Source organism: Brachyhypopomus gauderio, chromosome 2 (assembly GCF_052324685.1).
Source record: "Brachyhypopomus gauderio isolate BG-103 chromosome 2, BGAUD_0.2, whole genome shotgun sequence".
NCBI classification, from domain to species: domain Eukaryota; kingdom Metazoa; phylum Chordata; class Actinopteri; order Gymnotiformes; family Hypopomidae; genus Brachyhypopomus; species Brachyhypopomus gauderio.
This window is the reverse complement of record NC_135212.1, coordinates 36,508,865-36,527,619: the sequence shown is the minus strand read 5'-3', so window position 1 is coordinate 36,527,619 and position 18,755 is coordinate 36,508,865. Positions and strand designations below refer to the sequence as shown.

Here is an 18,755-nt window from a genome sequence, read left to right as displayed (position 1 = left end):
TGTGAGGAGTGAGGGTGATGTTGAAGACTGTGAGGAGTGAGGGTGGTGGTGAAGACTGTGAGGAGTGAGGGTGGTAGTGAAGACTGTGAGGAGTGAGGGTGATGGTGAAGACTGTGAGGAGTGAGGGTGGTGGTGAAGACTGTGAGGAGTGAGGGTGGTAGTGAAGACTGTGGGGAGTGAGGGTGGAGTTGAAGGCTGTGAGGAGTGAGGGTGGTGGTGAAGACTGTGAGGAGTGAGGGTGGTGGTGAAGGCTGTGGGGAGTGAGGGTGGTGGTGAAGACTGTGAGGAGTGAGGGTGGTGGTGAAGACTGTGAGGAGTGAGGGTGATGGTGAAGACTGTGAGGAGTGAGGGTGATGGTGAAGACTGTGGGGAGTGAGGGTGGTGGTGAAGACTGTGAGGAGTGAGGGTGATGGTGAAGACTGTGGGGAGTGAGGGTGATGGTGAAGACTGTGGGGAGTGAGGGTGGTAGTGAAGACTGTGAGGAGTGAGGGTGATGGTGAAGACTGTGGGGAGTGAGGGTGATGGTGAAGACTGTGGGGAGTGAGGGTGATGGTGAAGACTGTGAGGAGTGAGGGTGGTGTTGAAGACTGTGGGGAGTGAGGGTGGTAGTGAAGACTGTGAGGAGTGAGGGTGGTGGTGAAGACTGTGAGGAGTGAGGGTGATGGTGAAGACTGTGGGGAGTGAGGGTGGTGTTGAAGACTGTGAGGAGTGAGGGTGGTAGTGAAGACTGTGAGGAGTGAGGGTGGTGGTGAAGGCTGTGAGGAGTGAGGGTGGTAGTGAAGACTGTGAGGAGTGAGGGTGATGGTGAAGACTGAGGGGAGTGAGGGTGGTGGTGAAGACTGTGAGGAGTGAGGGTGATGGTGAAGACTGTGAGGAGTGAGGGTGATGGTGAAGACTGTGAGGAGTGAGGGTGGTGGTGAAGACTGTGAGGAGTGAGGGTGATGGTGAAGACTGTGAGGAGTGAGGGTGGTGGTGAAGACTGTGAGGAGTGAGGGTGGTGGTGAAGACTGTGAGGAGTGAGGGTGATGGTGAAGACTGTGAGGAGTGAGGGTGGTGGTGAAGACTGTGAGGAGTGAGGGTGATGGTGAAGACTGTGAGGAGTGAGGGTGGTGGTGAAGACTGTGAGGAGTGAGGGTGGTGGTGAAGACTGTGAGGAGTGAGGGTGGTGTTGAAGACTGTGGGGAGTGAGGGTGATGGTGAAGACTGTGAGGAGTGAGGGTGGTGGTGAAGGCTGAGGGGAGTGAGGGTGATGGTGAAGACTGTGAGGAGTGAGGGTGATGGTGAAGACTGTGAGGAGTGAGGGTGATGGTGAAGACTGTGAGGAGTGAGGGTGATGGTGAAGACTGTGAGGAGTGAGGGTGGTGTTGAAGACTGTGTGATGTTGAAGGCTGTGGGGAGAGAAGAAAGGTGGTGGGTGAGTATGATCATGCAGGCATAAGTGAGAGCAGGTGTATGCTGTATCCATGCTGCAGGAACATCATCATAGTGGGGTTGTCCATCCTGCATAATTAGCATGTTTCTAACTAAATATGCAAATTCAAACTCAAACTTTGCATACCTGACAGAGCCTAGTAGTATCTGTGCAAACCGGGGAGTTTCATACCTACACAACTCCTCTCCACAGTGCACCCCCCCCATTTCACTGTCACACCTACACAACTCCTCTCCACAGTGTACCCCCCCATTTCACTGTCTAACGAATCACGTTATTCACATTTCTAACGAATCACATTATTCAAATTCAAAAGAAGTAATTGTGCTAGTGAACATAATAATCTTAATTAGACTTTAATTAAACTGAACCAGGTTTTCCTTCACAGCTGCATTCAACCAGACTGCCTATTAATGGGAATACATTATGTTGTAAAGTGAGGCTTTATCAAAGACTACAGAGTATTCACACACACACACACACACACACACACACACACACACACACACACACACACACACACACACGCGCGCGCGTGATTTTCTATACCTCTCATACTATTAATATGATGCCATTAATATGCACTGTGGACCAGGCATTCCTAACTATAAGGTCTGTAAGTAAGGCATCTGTTTGGTGATGTGCACCCTTTATGAGGACATGGAAAAGCTCAAGTCTGTCTCACTCTTGTTACCAATGCCAAACCTTTTGGTCCTGCGGATGACCTGTGTCAGTGTTAAATTGTGAATCATTTATCTGTTCTGGTTCAGTTTTCCTGGTTTACTTTTATTGGACTAATGCCTGAGAGTAAGTACAGCTACAGAACACCAGAAGGACTAGACCACACCGTTCTGGCTTTAATGGTGCTGAGTACACACTGGGGATGAGTAAACATCTTGTCCTCTTTCGTCACAAACAACGCACCTGCAGAATTTTTACGACCACCAAATTGCTCACTGACCTGCGATCAACAAAATGTTCAACTATGACACCAACGATGAGAATTGGATCAGAGGCGAAGGTTTCATTCCACCTTGGGGGGTGGACACTGATCACACAACCCAACCTTACTCGTCATAGGAACAGCCTTTCACGTTAAATAAAATAAACGTTTGGAGTAGGGGGGCTCACTCCAAACCCCCCAGCGGACTTTGAGTCTAACACAGGCAGGTGTTCTTCTACAGACCAAATCAATACTATTTCACACAGCTAACAAGTCACACTTGCGCGTTTATCTCGCATGGCTGCTCCAGCTACGTTAAGCTGTACAGAAACAAGCACTCACACACCAAAACGTGTCAAATGCACAGAGGCTGGCGCACTCGTTATGTTGGGTCAGAAGAGAGACGGGCGTGGCTTCTCGTGCTTCCCCGCCACACACGTCCACATGCCCAGTATTAAAACGGATTAACCTGATAGATGGCAGTAGTGGCCCAAAATCAATACCACTGGCAACTCCACCAGGTCTCTTTCACATAAACACTCAGCATCTCGCCTGTTGGCGGAGCATATCCCTTTCGTCTGTACACCAACAAAGTCTACACAATGTGGGAATTGTCAACAAGCCATGTTTTAAGGCGCCAACAGACTGCAGGGGGTGGGCTGGGGTGGGCTGCAGTGGTGGTGGTGATGGTGGTGGTGGTGGGGTCTAAATTCATTCTGCGGTGGACACTCCAAAATTCGTATGTATTATTTAGTGTTTTCTCAAGGGCTGATGGCTGGCCGGAATACCAGAAGAAATGCAGGGCTTTCTGGTGTAATTGTCGATCTACTGGCAAACACAGCACTAATGTGGGAGTTAAACAGTCAGAGAGATGTGGACCAGACAGAATATCAAACATTGCCCATCAATAACTCTCCTGTGAAGTCTCCTCCTGAGTCTTGCGACGTGAGAGGCCCTCAGTCCCAGTTTAATGGAACAGCCTCATGGGCCCCAGTGGCGGTGTGTTTTATTACAATGTGAGAGCCTCTAACTGAAGTTTGGCCTGCTGGGTGGACTGGTTCCTTGACCTACATGATACTGCCAATTTAATTTTCTATCATTTAAATAGTTTTGGACCTAAATGCTTTTCGTGTAGCATAGGGCCTTGGCACCGGTCACGGTTTTCAGCAGATATAGAACATTGACATACCAACTGACACAGCAGCCCACTGACATGTAATATACCCACTGACACAGTAAAATTTATATATTTCTTATTGAAGTAAACAGATTTCCAGAACCTATTTGGGTAGCTCTACATTAATTACTGTTGACTTGGTAGTAAAGCAAAATTAAATTAAACTCCTGCAAATTCATTGCAAATGCTCTCTCTCTGCTATAGATATATGGTACTTATGTTCTGTATTCTGTATTAAATATTTGTGAATTCTACACACATACAAACACAAATGGCAAAGTGAAAGAGAGAGACATAGAGAGAGAGAGAGAGAATCTGAGAGCCGTGCACTTTCAATATCGCTGAGGTAGCCCAGATATAAACACTCTACTACAGATTTCCTTTGGGAGTACAGACGGGACATCATCATCGTCCTCCAGACAAGGGCTTATTGGACAGGAGACGTCCAGCCGAGTCCTCGTGAGGTATTCATGCGTATGTTAGTTAAAGTGCAATATGGACTCCCAACATCATTATTGTTTTCTTTCACTACTGGGCTCTGATATTCTGAGACTTCAAAACAGAGTCCCTCGTCCAATAACACAGACCGCTTCCACTATATTGGAAGGTTATTGGTTAAGGGACATGGCCATAAAAATATGACACGAACTTCACAATTTGCCTTTATGTTTAAGAGGTACTGTAGTTTAGGAGGTATGGTGGTTTAGGTTTATTGTCAGGCAGCAGTAATGGGGAAAAATATTTTCACCAATATTTATCAATCATTCTCTATCAGTATGCCATGGTCTTCCATTTCTGGTGATGATCCATGCAGGATAAAATCCAGCTTGCTATTTATTAATTAATTAATGTTAACCCCCATCACCACCATGACGAATCACCCACAATCATCACTGTAAATCCGAATGGATTTTAGCAGAGAGGACAGTTTGCTGATGTAATGAAGATCTGCACACTTGCCACAGTTCCCCTGTCCTGATCGGCTCATGCTCTGCTCCTCTGACACCTCAGTCCCATGAACATTGTTTCAATTCAACAGAGGGATTTCCATTTTGTAGAATGATCCCCCATTTAGGAATCTGGGAGCAGCTGAGCAAATCCACGCTTGTGCACAGATGCACAGGGGACGTATCTGATCTGTCATTTCCCTAAATAATAACTCTAAAGAGCTTTAGCCAGTTGCTCTGGGAGGGCTGCCTGAGCAGAACTCTCAGGAGGAGGAAAAGTGCCTTTTTGAGACGCTACGCCTACCGTCACACACACCAAACGCACCACCGAACACACACACAGCGCACTACAGAAACACAGCAGTCAAACATCCAGTCTGAAAGAGTAAGTGTTGTTTGCGCTATGATGATAGAAATACGGCAGCTTATACCCAGCAGCCTCTGTTTTCTATTATTTGAAGAAAAAAAAACTCCATTATTGCAAGCTGTAACCATGCATACCAATAATTTACACAGCCACAGTTATGTAAAAACATATATAATACATCCTGTATCGGCTCATTTCCTGTGATCATATAGCTTTGAAGGGAAAGCCGCAGCAAAATGAGTTAGGGCGGAGGGCGTGTCCATCCGTCTCCTCACGCTGAGGGCACGTGCCGTATTAGTGCGACGAACCGTGTGCCAACACAGCATCTCTCCCCTCCCCAGCATGGCTAATACATATAAATCCAATTATACATTTCCATTTAAATTATACATCTTTATTTAAATTAGGGGCCGGGTGCTGCCTGCATGCGGTGCTCATTCGGAGTATTTGGATTGCAAGTGTTTGTCAGTGTGGCCACGCCCATCTGCTCCAGAGAGGCGGGGCCTGGATGACAGCGGGTGGCAGCAGGAGGGGCCTGGCATGGGCATTTCCACATCAAAGCCCGCTGGACCGCAGCCAATCCCATCATGCACCAGGGCACCGACACCACATCAGCACGGGGCCCGCTGGCTCTCAGACCTTGTTTAAATGAGGATTAGTTAGAGAAGCGTTTGCCATGATTGCTAGGAGAGGGAGGGACAGAGACAGAGAGGACCGGAGATGGACCAAGGAGAGGGAGGGAGGGATAGATCAGTGAGAGGGACAGATAAAAAGAGAGAGAAAGAGTAAAAAGGGGAAAGGGAACAAGAGATCACACAGGAGGCGAGAAAAGGAGAGACAGCTCCTCTTTTCACACGATGACCTCCACGCTAGTGCCAACTTAATATGAGTAGATGAAATATTAATGAAAAACTGTGGATGGGCACTCTTTCACCAGCGGGCTGCTGTGAAGGGACTTCATCACCGAGCAACCAAACCACTGACACAACATCATCCACACACACGCAAAGACGCACAATATTGTATCTGGTTGACAGTTACACATTTCAAAACCTCATGACCTTCATTTGGACAGAACCCAAAGCATCTCTTAGCTTGTTGCAATTTGTTCGAATTTTGATGAGCTCAGCCCATAAAGTCACATGATACCTCTCATGTGGGAAAGCAAATGTCAGCATGAGTTTCCTCTGACAGATGAGGAAGGAAGGGAGCCAGACAGAGAGGAAGAGAGAGATGGAGAGGAAGAGAGAGATGGAGAGGAAGAGAGAGATGCCCCCATGTTTTTACAGTTTCAGTGGAGAGTGTGCAGACGTCTTACTCAGATTCAAACCTAAATCCCAGTTGTGGGACACACTGCTGAACTCATCACCCTGCAGGCTTCTGTTCTTTTCTTGTCTCCTTACCTCCAAAGTCATGGGAACCTGCCTCCCCCGGTCGTCAAGGTAATGAGCACCATGGCAGTGCAACGGTGGTGTAACTATGGAGCCCACCATTATGCAGCTATAGAAACGTGTGTGCATTCACCATTTACGGCATCTACATGACGGACACTGACGTGATCTACGCTGATGTGGCATGGCACAGTTGTACGAGTTGGTACAGTCATGGTACATTCATGGTACAACCATGCATAGATGTGTACCAGGGCCTTGGAGACGTGTCAGTGTCCCTGCTGGGTTGAAATGGGTTAGCCAACCATAAACACCCAAACAGCAAATGGGAGCCTGGGGTGGGGGCTTGGGCAGGGGGCAGATCCTCCTGCAGCACCTGCAAGTACACCGTCGCCTCTCACTGCGTGTCTTCAAGGATGTGGCACGCATTCTCCTAGATGCATCTGTATGTGTGTGTGAGTGTGCGCGTGTGTGCATCTGTGTATATGTGTGTGCGTCTATGTGTGTGTTTTTAGGTGCCTGCACACGTGTATGTGTGTGTGTGTGCATGCTCGCACGTGTGTTTCTGTGTGTCTGTGGCAAGCCCTGCACTTGTCTGATATCTGCCTGAAGCCAATTTACTTTCTGATTCACATTTCAGACATTGTACAAATAACCACTTATGGAAGGAACAGGTTTTCAATCAATCAAGATGGTTATATCCACCACAGACTACTTCAAACTGTATGAATTTTTCAAGAAGACAGCAATCTTCAGAGACTACTATGGATATTATAGGTGTCTGTTCTGAAACATTTATATTTTAATTATTGAGAGGAGTACATGTCGTGAGGCAGACAAACACATACGATATAACTGAATGTTTTATTGGCAGGAGCAGTGACGATAAAAGCAAACTTCACAGCCAGACAGCAGGGGAATTTGCGTGATCCAATGTCGAAGTCAAAAACAGTCCAAACCCAGATGATCTGAACCAGACAGGAGCCAGGCGACACTCCAAAAAGGGAAGTTCCAAAAAGACAATGTGAGGCAGGGAAACTACTTCCCAGTACGCCAAAGTAGTACGAGATAAAGGGTAGTGTGTCCGAATACACAGTAGGCATTAAACAGTCAGTGAAAAGTACCTGGATGGCTTACTGAATCGGGCGCTATTTTGAAGTATGCGAGTGCGGCACACTGTCCTGAAAAAAATGGCGGAAGGTAGCGAGTCGGCTGTTTACAAATATAATAGGTACAACAGGGTATATGCAGAAATACTGAAGTTCATTTCAGTACCTTCTTAATTCTTTTTAATGACCTTCCAAAAAACGTTTAAGACCTCACTGCCACTTTAAGTTGTATTCAACAACATATATTTAATTTACAAAAATTTTTGTAATTTGCAACTTAATCTCTAAAACACAACCATACAACAGAACTCTGATACAGTATGACGAAACAAAAGTCAAAATAATAAATTGAACCAGGGCTAGATATACTAAAATATAACTTTGGTCATGACAAGAAACAAGTAGCTAACTCTTAGCTATTAATCACCTAGGGCAACTTGGTTAAACTGGTGAATAATAAATAACAATATACACGGTACTCATGACATGTGAATCAATGCGTTTGTTTTGCATTCTAAAGACTCTTCAGTTTACATCAATTCAGAGTTGTTCTTTATGTCTACATCGGTATACATAATCTCATTAACGCTGTGACATTTATGCAGAAATGTAGCATCTGTAGCTGCATGTGTGTTATGTTCGTTTATGTGTAAATGGAGCATCTGTAGCCGCATGTGTGGTATGTTCGTTATTTCACAATAAACAAGCACCTTTGTAGTGTCAACACCAGCATCTGTGTCCGAGCTCCCCGCAACGTGGCTACACCGAAGTACCCACTCACTCGTGGTGCAAAGCGGTACATCTTCTCAAGACGTTGGACTTTATCAGTTGGGCCATTAATGATCCTATAGCGCCAATTACGATTTTAATTGTCTCTAAACGTTTTACAGGCGATGGCGTCATGCTATTTTTAATAGTTATGGGGAAGAAAATAAATACATTCATGCATACTTTTTGTTGTTTAGGCAATGCATATCAATGAAAATTCAATACCAATATTTCCAATATTGATCTACCAACTTTTAATAACAATAAACATAATAATAATAAAAACCACAAAATAATAATAAAAACTCTGCTGGTGATGATATCTGAAACATTACATCAACCTTAGACACTTTTGCTTTCAGTGATTTAAAGACTTGACCAACTTTATTTGGTTTAGAAGTGGTTTGAGTCCTTTTATGTTCGTTCTGTTTTAATTTATTTAAAATCTTGGTTGCCTAATTGTAATGCTGATAGGCCTATAACAAAGTTGGTTGGTAGATTCACCTCACCTTGTCAGTAATGCTAGTCAAATGCCAAATTATGCAATAACCCTTGCAAATATAATATATATCTAGCTTTGGGAGCTTCTGCTTAAGCATCTTTTCATAAATTTGTCTCTAAACATACTTACTTATAGCATTTTACCCATATACTTCATATCAGAATGTTCAGAACAACCTCAGCCCTCATCCTAATTAGGTTACATTTAACTTAGAGTATTGCATAAATAAACAATATAATCCTAAAGCTGAAAATTTGAGGTCCAATTTTCAAATGCTTCTCATATCTCATATGAAACCACACCTTTACTGAAACAAATGAACTATACTGATGTTTGAAATAAGTTTGCAAAGGTGTTGGCTTTACAACAATACTGAAATATGTAAATAAAGTAGTATAGAAATGTGTAAAAATAATGCATAAAAAATATTTTTTTACAATCTCTTATTGCATAAAAGTGTGGTCTGAGGGCCGAGATAAAACCTAGCTGTGTACGTCCACTATTAGGCTATAGTGAGCGCAGGGTTGCCAACTCTCACGCATTGAGCGTGAGACACACGCATTTGAACGTCTTCACATGCTCTCACGCCACACTTCCGATTTCTCACGCGGAAAAAAACAATCTAGTTTATTTACCTCTGATCCATATCTATGATTCAATGAGTTACTAGTTCGCTCTGGCGCCAACCAGTGGCAATCGATCGATCGATCGCGATATAATACTTAATTTGTGTCCATTTTACACCGCCCCGGTAACAATTTACGTACGTTCGCCACCCCCCCCCCCCCCAACAATTTACACTCGCCACCCCCTCCAAGTTCAAATCTCACTCCAAGCGATCTTGAAAATTTGGCAACCCTGAGTGAGCAATATTTGGGATTATTAAGGCTAAACTGAGGTTAACAGTCATTGTAACTCTGTTAATCCTCAACGACGTCTTGATGCGAATTCTAAATCCATGACCAAACAAATGTCGCAAAAATATGAAACAGATAAATATCAAATGGCGCTTTTAATGAATAGCGGTCTTTAACTGTGGTAGTGACATCATATGTCATATGACATAGGTAAAATGGCGGACGTAGTATATACGAGTTTGTATGTATACTACCCAGTCGCCTACTGAAAGAACGTACTGCTTTAATGGTTTAGCAGAACGTACTGCATTGAAATCTAGTGCCTACTGCTTAAGTACGCCATTTCAGATTCAGCCTATCAGAAATAACACTCTGCTAATCAAGAAAGAGTAGGCATATATAAGTATATGTGGGAATGAGTTGCAGGTAGCGTTAATACTGAGGAGATGAGGAATGTGGCAATTGTGCATTTTGGGGGCTGGAGTCTCTGCGACGAGGCAGAAACAATTGTCAGTGACAATTATATCTAAATTATTTAGAAAATACACTGCACTTATCATACCATCATAATCTTTCATTACAAAAGCACATAATCCTTTTAAATGTTGTAATTAAGGCTGGTCTATAGTGACAGATGATGAGAGTAATGGATTTCTCTGGCCTTAAAAGGCCTGGTGCGTCTAAGCCAGTTAACAGAGATGGGCTGTTCGCCAGTGGGCCCTCCTGACCACACATTGACCACACGTCTGCCTTAATGAGAGTGTGTGTAGCCACAAGGGTCACGGAGGAGCTGTGTGATGAGGACTCTGACGCCACACATTCCCCGTGAGAGAACTGAGAGATGGGAGAGTAACTGGCAAACAGGTCACTGTGAAGTATGCCATACTAAACCATGAATCCCTTTAATACTTAAGACTGGCATGCACACACGCACACACACACACACACACACACACACACACACACACACACACACACACACACACACACACACACACACACACACACACACACACACTCACACACACTATATTTATGTATATATACATACATACATACATTACATACATATATTACATACATACATACATTTACATATACATATATATAGTAGAAGACACACTCTGAAGGAATAATTATCAAGGCGCTGTCTGCCCTTCACAGTGTGTAGATCCTTCATGTAAGTCACACATGTTTTGCCACAGAAAAGCACATCAAAACCGCATCAGTGGCATTGAAGACTGAAGCAGCTCTAGTGTACAGAATGACAGGAAATACACAGATAGATCCAACCACAGCTGTTTGCATGCTGTGTCATAATTCTGTAGAGGCAACATGTGTCTAACTGAATGGAGAACGGTTTGGAAGCCACAGTCATGCTGTACCTCATAAATCCAAGTAAAGGCGTTCGTCAGCTCGGCCACAGTGTGATGAGGAGTCCTGCCCTGTTATGGACAGCTCTGCTTTTCACACATTTCTTGAAGTTAAAAACACTGATATCAGCTTTAAGAGGGCTGGATGTGGAGCTCTGTGCAGCTCTCAGGGGTGATAGTGGGAAAAATTCCTGAGCCTGAAATTTTTCTGATGGGGGAGGGGTGAAATAAAATAATAATAATAATAATTAAAAAAACAGATTTCTATTAATATTCTGAGAAAATGCTCTAACCTAAAGATTCTGTTAACACAATACGTTAAAAACAGGCATGATTAATTATTTATTCATTACTGTTAGTAAATTATAGGATACCAGACAACTCAAAAGAAATTATGCAAATAAAGTTTAAAAGAATTACAAGTATTATGATTATAGTTAGTTTTAATATATAAAATATTTAATAAATATTTTGTGAAATGAAATGTGCCATATTTTGTCAATTGTGATTTTTACACCCCAATCGAAATTTGTCCTCCGCTTTTAACCCATCTGTGCAGTCAGAACACACACACACACTAGTGACTTACTTACACTAGTGAGTTACTAGGGGGCTGTGGATCACACGTGCCCAGAGCGGTGGGCAGTCCTAGCCCGGCGCCCGATGAGCAGTTGAGGTTAGGTGCCTTGCTCAAGGGCACCTCGGTCATGGCCTTAGGTCTGGGAATCAAACCCACGACCCTCCGGTCACAAGACCAGTTCCCTAACCGCCAGGCCATGACTGGCCCTGTGTTGGATTATTAGGACATACATTTTGTGCTTTTGTTCTTATATTTCTGATAAAAATTAAACTTCATCAGAATAAAGATAAAATACTGAATTTATCTTGTATCTACTTCTGAAGCTCTTCCGATGTCTGAAATACAGGCGGACCCCGGGTTACGACGTCGATCCGTCGTAAATCAATTTTCGATGTAAACGGAACATACGTACATACTGTACGTAAATAACGTACTATACGCAGTTATCCCATCCTAAAGCTAGCCTTTTGGCAAATACCTTTATCCATAGCTGCGTTGAATTAAGGCTAAAGGCCTATCCTGACGCCGCGCACACCAAACACCAAGTTCCGTTTACGACGCAGAACCACTCAGGTCCAAACAAGACTTATACAGTAAATGGGAGATGTGTCGAACCATGACAATCGTAACTCGGGAACCTCGTAACCCGGGGACTGCCTGTATGATGTTTATGTCGATTGAATCGGAGCATTAATGTCTTCGGCACGACCAATCAAGTTGAAAACATAAACTGACTAAAACATACTGAACTTAAGGCTGGAGGGAGGCCACTTTTCTACGTAATGTCCGAAAATCAGAAGACGGGATGAACCGCAAGTCAATCAAGTGACACCGCCGTCACCCATCCAGCGCTGATGATCCAGTGAGAGGATCATATTTCGGCCTCAAAGCAGATAGCACGCGCGCGCATGTGGTTTATTATGATTTGACGGATTTTTCCCCCCAAAAAAATCAAATGACGGAAATCCGTCGTGGTGACGGATAACTTTAACCCATGCACTAGGCGAACCTTTTTTTTTTCTCACGGACATGTCGGTACGCCGGAATTCCGGCGTGGCGCCTGAAAACTATCAGGCCTGAGCTCTGGGGTGATGGCTGTGAATGTGAGGCCGACGCCTACACTACAACAATCAAGTCCATCTCAATCAACACATGACTCTGGATGCAGTAGGCTGTGGTCATTATTTACCGGTAACCCACACGTCACGTCATGCTCCAGGAGGAAGTGTTTTGATTTGACAAACTAGAACATAAATAACAATGTTTTCTGGTTCTACCAAAGCCCAGTAGAGTGAGTAGCCTCTCATCTGGTTTAGTCTGATTAATTAAACCGGGGTTACATAAGCCAGTCAGAACCATTGATTGCTCCTTCTCATTTGATGGGTCAATAACTGACTTTGAGCTCCAGTATTGCTGAAACATCTTTGTGTCAAACAAAGTGTCAAAGGTCAGCAAACATTAACTTTCCTACTAAACTTACAAAAACAATGTAAATGGATGTGGAAGTGGAGTCTGAGTGGAAGCAAAAAAGATGGTCGCCCCCTTGCTTACACGGCAAAGCTGAGAGCGTGTCTAAGAGTCCCGTGAAGTTGATGTTCACGCCACACCACTCAGAGGACTACCCATAAACCAGTGCTCTGCTTACACATTGTGGCAAGGAGGAGAGAGCTGCCGGTGCCTTGAGCATTCACTCCGTCAGACCTTAATGGCGTGAGGCTGTCAGATAGCACATGCGATCTCCAAACCCATGGCTCTCTCCTCTCTGTTGCCTGTCTGCTCTTCTACTCTCCCTCATCCTTTGTGTGCTGAAACACTTCCGTCCATAAAGGCCTGTTATTGTGTTAGCCGTTCATGCAGTTCCGAGCTGACGCTAATGGCGTTTCTGGGCGCTGGAACAAAGGCGGGGGTGTGGGTGGGGGTGGCTGTTGCAGGCTCCACTTTAAGACCATCCGTCCTCGGGCTTATAGAGTTGACCCACACTGTGTTTGTGATGCATTGTGCCTTCCAGCTGCAAGCCGCTAACCTTGAGCCGGTAGAGAGAAACACAGTCCCGCTGCCGCATTTCAGGACAGATACGTATTGCTAGGAGCAGTGGAGAAATATTAATGCAGCTATTAAAAAGAAACAATTTCTGCTGATGAACTGATTCTGGCACAAAAGCTGAAGTGCTTTAGGGTATGGCACTCACCCCCTGCTGGATCTGGGAGGTGCCTTGTGGGCTTTGGGGCTGCAGGTCCCAGGAACATTTAGGAACCATTATGAATCTGGTGAGAAGCTTGATCAAGTCATTCGTGACACAGCCAGGTATGACTGGCAAAGTGGGCCAGACACGCTTGGTGCCATCCAGGGTAGGGTGCCTACTCCTTCACCTTCAGCTTCATAATCACAACTGAAGCAATACATGTGTTGGTCCGGTACAGTGTTGACAAGCTTAGAGTAAAAGAGCAGACTGGTAAGGAACTGTCGTAATAGTCTAGTTTTGTATTTCCAGGAAACTCTTACACATACCAGGAGTCCATTTCCTCTGACAAGAAACATAGCGGACAGCCAACAACACTTAGTGGTTTTTGGCACAGGATGTGTCACGTGGACCCACGTGCACCCACGTGCACCCACGTGTAATGCTTTTTCCTGTCTCGAGTGGATGCAGGACTCGATGGTGTGTTGTCCTCAGTAACAAGCTTCGTACACACGATGACCAACCATGTGCTCCAAAGCTGGATGGCAACGTATGATCAGAACACAGAAATGCACTCCGTACACCTGTGGTAGGGGTGACGGTTCCCGCGGGAGGAGGGAGAGGGGGACAGTGTGAGGAGCTCAGGATGATAGAGAGGTGATGTCACCTAATACACACTGTAGCTCCATCACCGGTTGCCAAGGGCAACGGCACAATATTCTTTACACACTTGTCTTCATATAAAACAAATCAACTGAACATTTGTTTACCCTGACAGGACAATAGCATGCTGCAAAGTAATGTAATGAATATTTACATCAGTCAAGTTCTGTTAATAGATATGTCGTTTTGGGAGGTGGGGTCACCTCCAATCTGCTCGAGGTAACAGCACAAAATAGATGGAGGTTTACTGCCAACATTACGCAGAGTTATCACGTTTTAGAATAGAATAGAATGCCTTTTATTGTCACTATACACAGTACAGTGAAATTGTAGATTTACTTAGAGATCTTTCAAAACTTAAACAGTACATAAACATTAATATTAGTTTCTGAAAATATTTATAGCACATCAGTGAAGCTGAACAGAATCCAAGGGCAGATTAGTGTGTGTGTGTGTGTGTGTGTGTGTGTGTGTGTGTGTGTGTGTGTGTGTGGTGTGCGAGTGTGTGTGTGGTTATATTTTTTATTTATATATTTATTTTCCAAAACATCAGCCTACAGCAGTCTACACAGTTTAATACTTGATCGAAATGACACTTTTCATTAAATATGTATGGTGAGCCTCACTGAGAGCCTCCACACCAGCTGAAGATGTCAGAGCACACTGTGGTGTAACAGAACAGCACCTTCACAGCACAGCAGGGGTGACCTGCTACAGCATCTCCCACAGCGACGGGACCTCTGCACTACAAACGCTTCATGTACTTGATGACGTCGGTACTATGGGTCCAGTGTATTCTGCAAACTTCATGCACTTGATGACGTATGGGCCCAGTGTATTTTGCAAACTTTGCTTAGATAGAAGGGCACATTTTTAAAGTGTCTTTATTACATTACAATGGGCGTTTTGTTTTCCACAGGGAGGGACCTTTATTCAGGTCCTGATTTCTCTGTCTCTGTCTGTGTCTCTCTGTATCTGTCCTGACCCCTCTGACTGTTTCTCAGAGTTTAAAGTCCATGCCGACCTGGTGACCTCTACCCAAACATCTTCATGTCTGTCAGGTGCTAAATACGTAGTAAACACGCCTCTCTGAGCAGGTTGTTAACACACCTCTCTGAACAGGTAATAAACACGCCTCTCTGAACAGGTAGTAAACACGCCTCTCTGAGCAGGTAGTAAACACACCTCTCTGAAAAGGTAGTAAATACACCTCTCTGAACAGGTAGGTAAACAGGTAAACACTACCTGGTACCTAGCAAATGCCTCAAAATAGGCTTCCTCATTAAATCTAAGTAATCCCCAAAATGATGAATGATGAATGAATGGTTTTGAAAATCATATTTCAAACAAATAAAAATAGCTCTGAATCAATGGTAATCCTCTAACCATTAAAACAAAATTGATTGAAGATCAAATAAATGAAGCAATCTAAGTTTTATTAAATCAAGAATACTTTCTGCATTATAATTCAACAATCTGCAACACAGACCATAGATAAAATGTTTCACTAAAAGTATTGCGACTCTAATTAGGCTGCATCCGGATACACCAGAAAACAGCTCTCTGACCAGAGCCTTAAATTCACTCAGCCGGAAGAGAAGTGATTGCCTGTCCTGTCCTAATTCCAGAATATTCTGCTCATTCCACTTGTTGACAGAATGAGGCGGTGTGTGCAGGCAAGGCCGGTGCAGCTGTGTGAGGGAGGCAGCACGCTGGGCTCAGCGATCCCGTTAACGCTGTGTCGTGTTGGGTTGGTGCTAGGCTCGTACATTGCCCCACTCTTGTTGTCCCGGCAAAGCTCAACGCGGTTATCCATCATGCGAGAAATGTTAAAAACAAAGCACAAAGCCCTACAAACAAAAAAAAACGTAGCCTTAGCTGTTCTGGAAACATCCACATATCGCTGTCTACAGGGTTGAAGTGGTATCTCACTGGTTCTGAAAGAGGTGGTTGCTATGGAGCCCCTTGCAGCTGGAGGGGAGAGGGTCATCATGGGAGTTTTAGGTGCCTCACTATTAGTGTATGAGGGGAGTCAGGGGAATACTGTTGTTTGTCTCATCTCTGTCTCACTGTTAAGTGTATGAGGGAAATCAGGTGAGTACTGTCATTTGTCTCATCTGTCTCCCTGTTTAGTGTATGAGGGTAGTCAGGGGAATACTGTCAATTGTCTTATCTCTGTCTCCCTGTTATTGTATGAGGGTAGTCAGGGGAATACTGTCAATTGTCTCATCTCTGTCTCACTGTTAGTGTATGAGGGTAGTCAGGGGAATACTGTCGTTTGCCTCATCTCTGTCTCCCTGTTATTGTATGAGGGTAGTCAGGGGAATACTGTCAATTGTCTCATCTCTGTCTCACTGTTAGTGTATGAGGGTAGTCAGGGAATACTGTCGTTTGCCTCATCTCTGTCTCCCTGTTATTGTATGAGAGTAGTTAAGGGAATTCTGTAATTTGTCTCATCTTTGTCTCCCTGTTTTGTATGAGGGTAGTCAGGGGAATACTGCCATTTGTCTCATCTCTGTCTCACTGTTATTGTATGAGGGTAGTCAGGGGAATACTGTCATTTGTCTCATCTCTGTCTCACTGTTATTGTATGAGGGTAGTCAGGGGAATACTGTCATTAGTCTCATCTCTGTCTCACTGTTATTGTATGAGGGTAGTCAGGGGAAAACTGTTGTCTGTCTCTTTTCTCTATCTCACCGGGCCCAACACGGCTCAGAGTGCCAGTAATTAAGGCAGTGCTTAATGTAAAGGCAATTAAATCAGTGTGCTGTCGCTCCTGGGTTTGTTTCCTCTCAATACAGAGAAGGGAAGGAGAAAGGTGAACATATTGATTCTAATGTCAATAATGCCTGCAAGAAATGGAGATTAAATAACAGCAACATTAACCATCATCATCACCACCATCATCATCCCTATTTTCATTATGTTTCCTTAATTGTTTAATAAAAACAGCAAGAATGTAACAGTTTACATTTGAATGCTTCTGGCTTGGATGCTAACACTGAATGCTAGGCTAGTACTTATATGAAGAACAAGGCTGTGTTCGAAATAGCCTACTACATACTGGATACTGCATACTGCACTCAGTATATATTGGATACTGCATACTGGTCCTCGTAGTAGTATGCAGTACAGTTTCCAGTATGCGACAAAAGCAAAGCATACTACGGGTCACGTGAACGTATCATTGCATGATGAAATGCAGTATACCATGAAAATAGCTCTGTTTGCATACTGGAATATTTTGCGGAAGTAGTATGTCATCTGGGGATGTTTTGCGTACTGGAAAAATTATTTTTATTCGCATATTGCATACTGGATAGTGATTTGGGGCCCAAGCAGTATGCCAGTAGTATGTAGTAGGCTATTTCGAACACAGCCCAACTCTTAGGTGAAATAGTACAAAGGCTCCATTAGCTGCTACGCTCACGCTTGCCTTTGGATCCTGAATTTAACATGAAAGGTGTAACATGAATGGCTCAGGTGCGCTGACACTAGCTTTGATAGGACAGTCTTCCAGACTCAGGACCAGTGTCCAGGGCAGCACTGTCCACAGCTCCACGTACAGCAGGCAGACTGTGCTGCAACCGCAGTAACACGGAGCGCACTGCACATTTCACAACTTCTGTACTGGACTGTTGCTCCGGACAACTGCCCTGCCAGGCTCATGCTGGGTAGTCATAGTGATTCCTAATTGGGCCCTTTGGGGTGGGGTGAGGTGTGGTGAGTTAACTGTCTCAGCAGTACAGGAGACGGCCGGCTGCCTGACGCGTCCCAACAGACAACACCCTTACTTTAGAAAACTGGGGTTCCTGACTGTGAAACTAAATTCAACTCGGCGAAGACGCGCTGATATTTGGGGAGTGGAGATACTGATGGATCTCCAGCTGTATCCTGATCAAGGACTCACCAGATGAATTCAGCAGGCTGATGACACGGTGTTATCAATCAAATCTAATATGAAAACTATGCAGTTTTCTTCACGCATCATATAGTACAGCAGACATATTTGAATCCCAGTGCCCCAGATTCAGATCCATGTTTTCCACCCTCCCTTTATCTAGAATTCAGGTGTGATAACAAAGAGACCATCCAGTTACATTAATTATTTACTCAACAACAAGGTATTACAAAACCCAGGAGCAGATTTGGGTTTAGGTCTACATTTCAATACCACTGGACTACAGGAAACATTCGCAATCCCTATTTTATTTTCCCCAGCAGAGGAAAAGTCTTTTGAATCGTCAGCACTCACGGATACATACCCTGCCACCTGCAGGGATACACACCTTTGTGTAAGATGTGAATCAATGCAGCATTCAGGTGGAACCAAACCCACCTGCTGCAGAGACCAAAGAAGCCAGAGGCCTTTGAAGGAACGGCTTCATTATGAGAGGGAGTTTGGATACAATGCAGTCAGACCTTATGCAGTCTTATAGCTCTCTGTGTGAGAGCATACGTATACCT

The 18,755-nt window shown here is 44.2% G+C and overlaps 1 protein-coding gene across 2 annotated transcripts in view; it reads right to left on the bottom strand.

The window, feature by feature from the left end:
• The window catches only part of chst8 (carbohydrate (N-acetylgalactosamine 4-0) sulfotransferase 8), a 143,886-nt gene that overhangs the window by 114,926 nt on the left and 10,205 nt on the right, over positions 1 to 18,755 (bottom strand). The gene's annotated exons all lie outside the window — the stretch shown is intronic.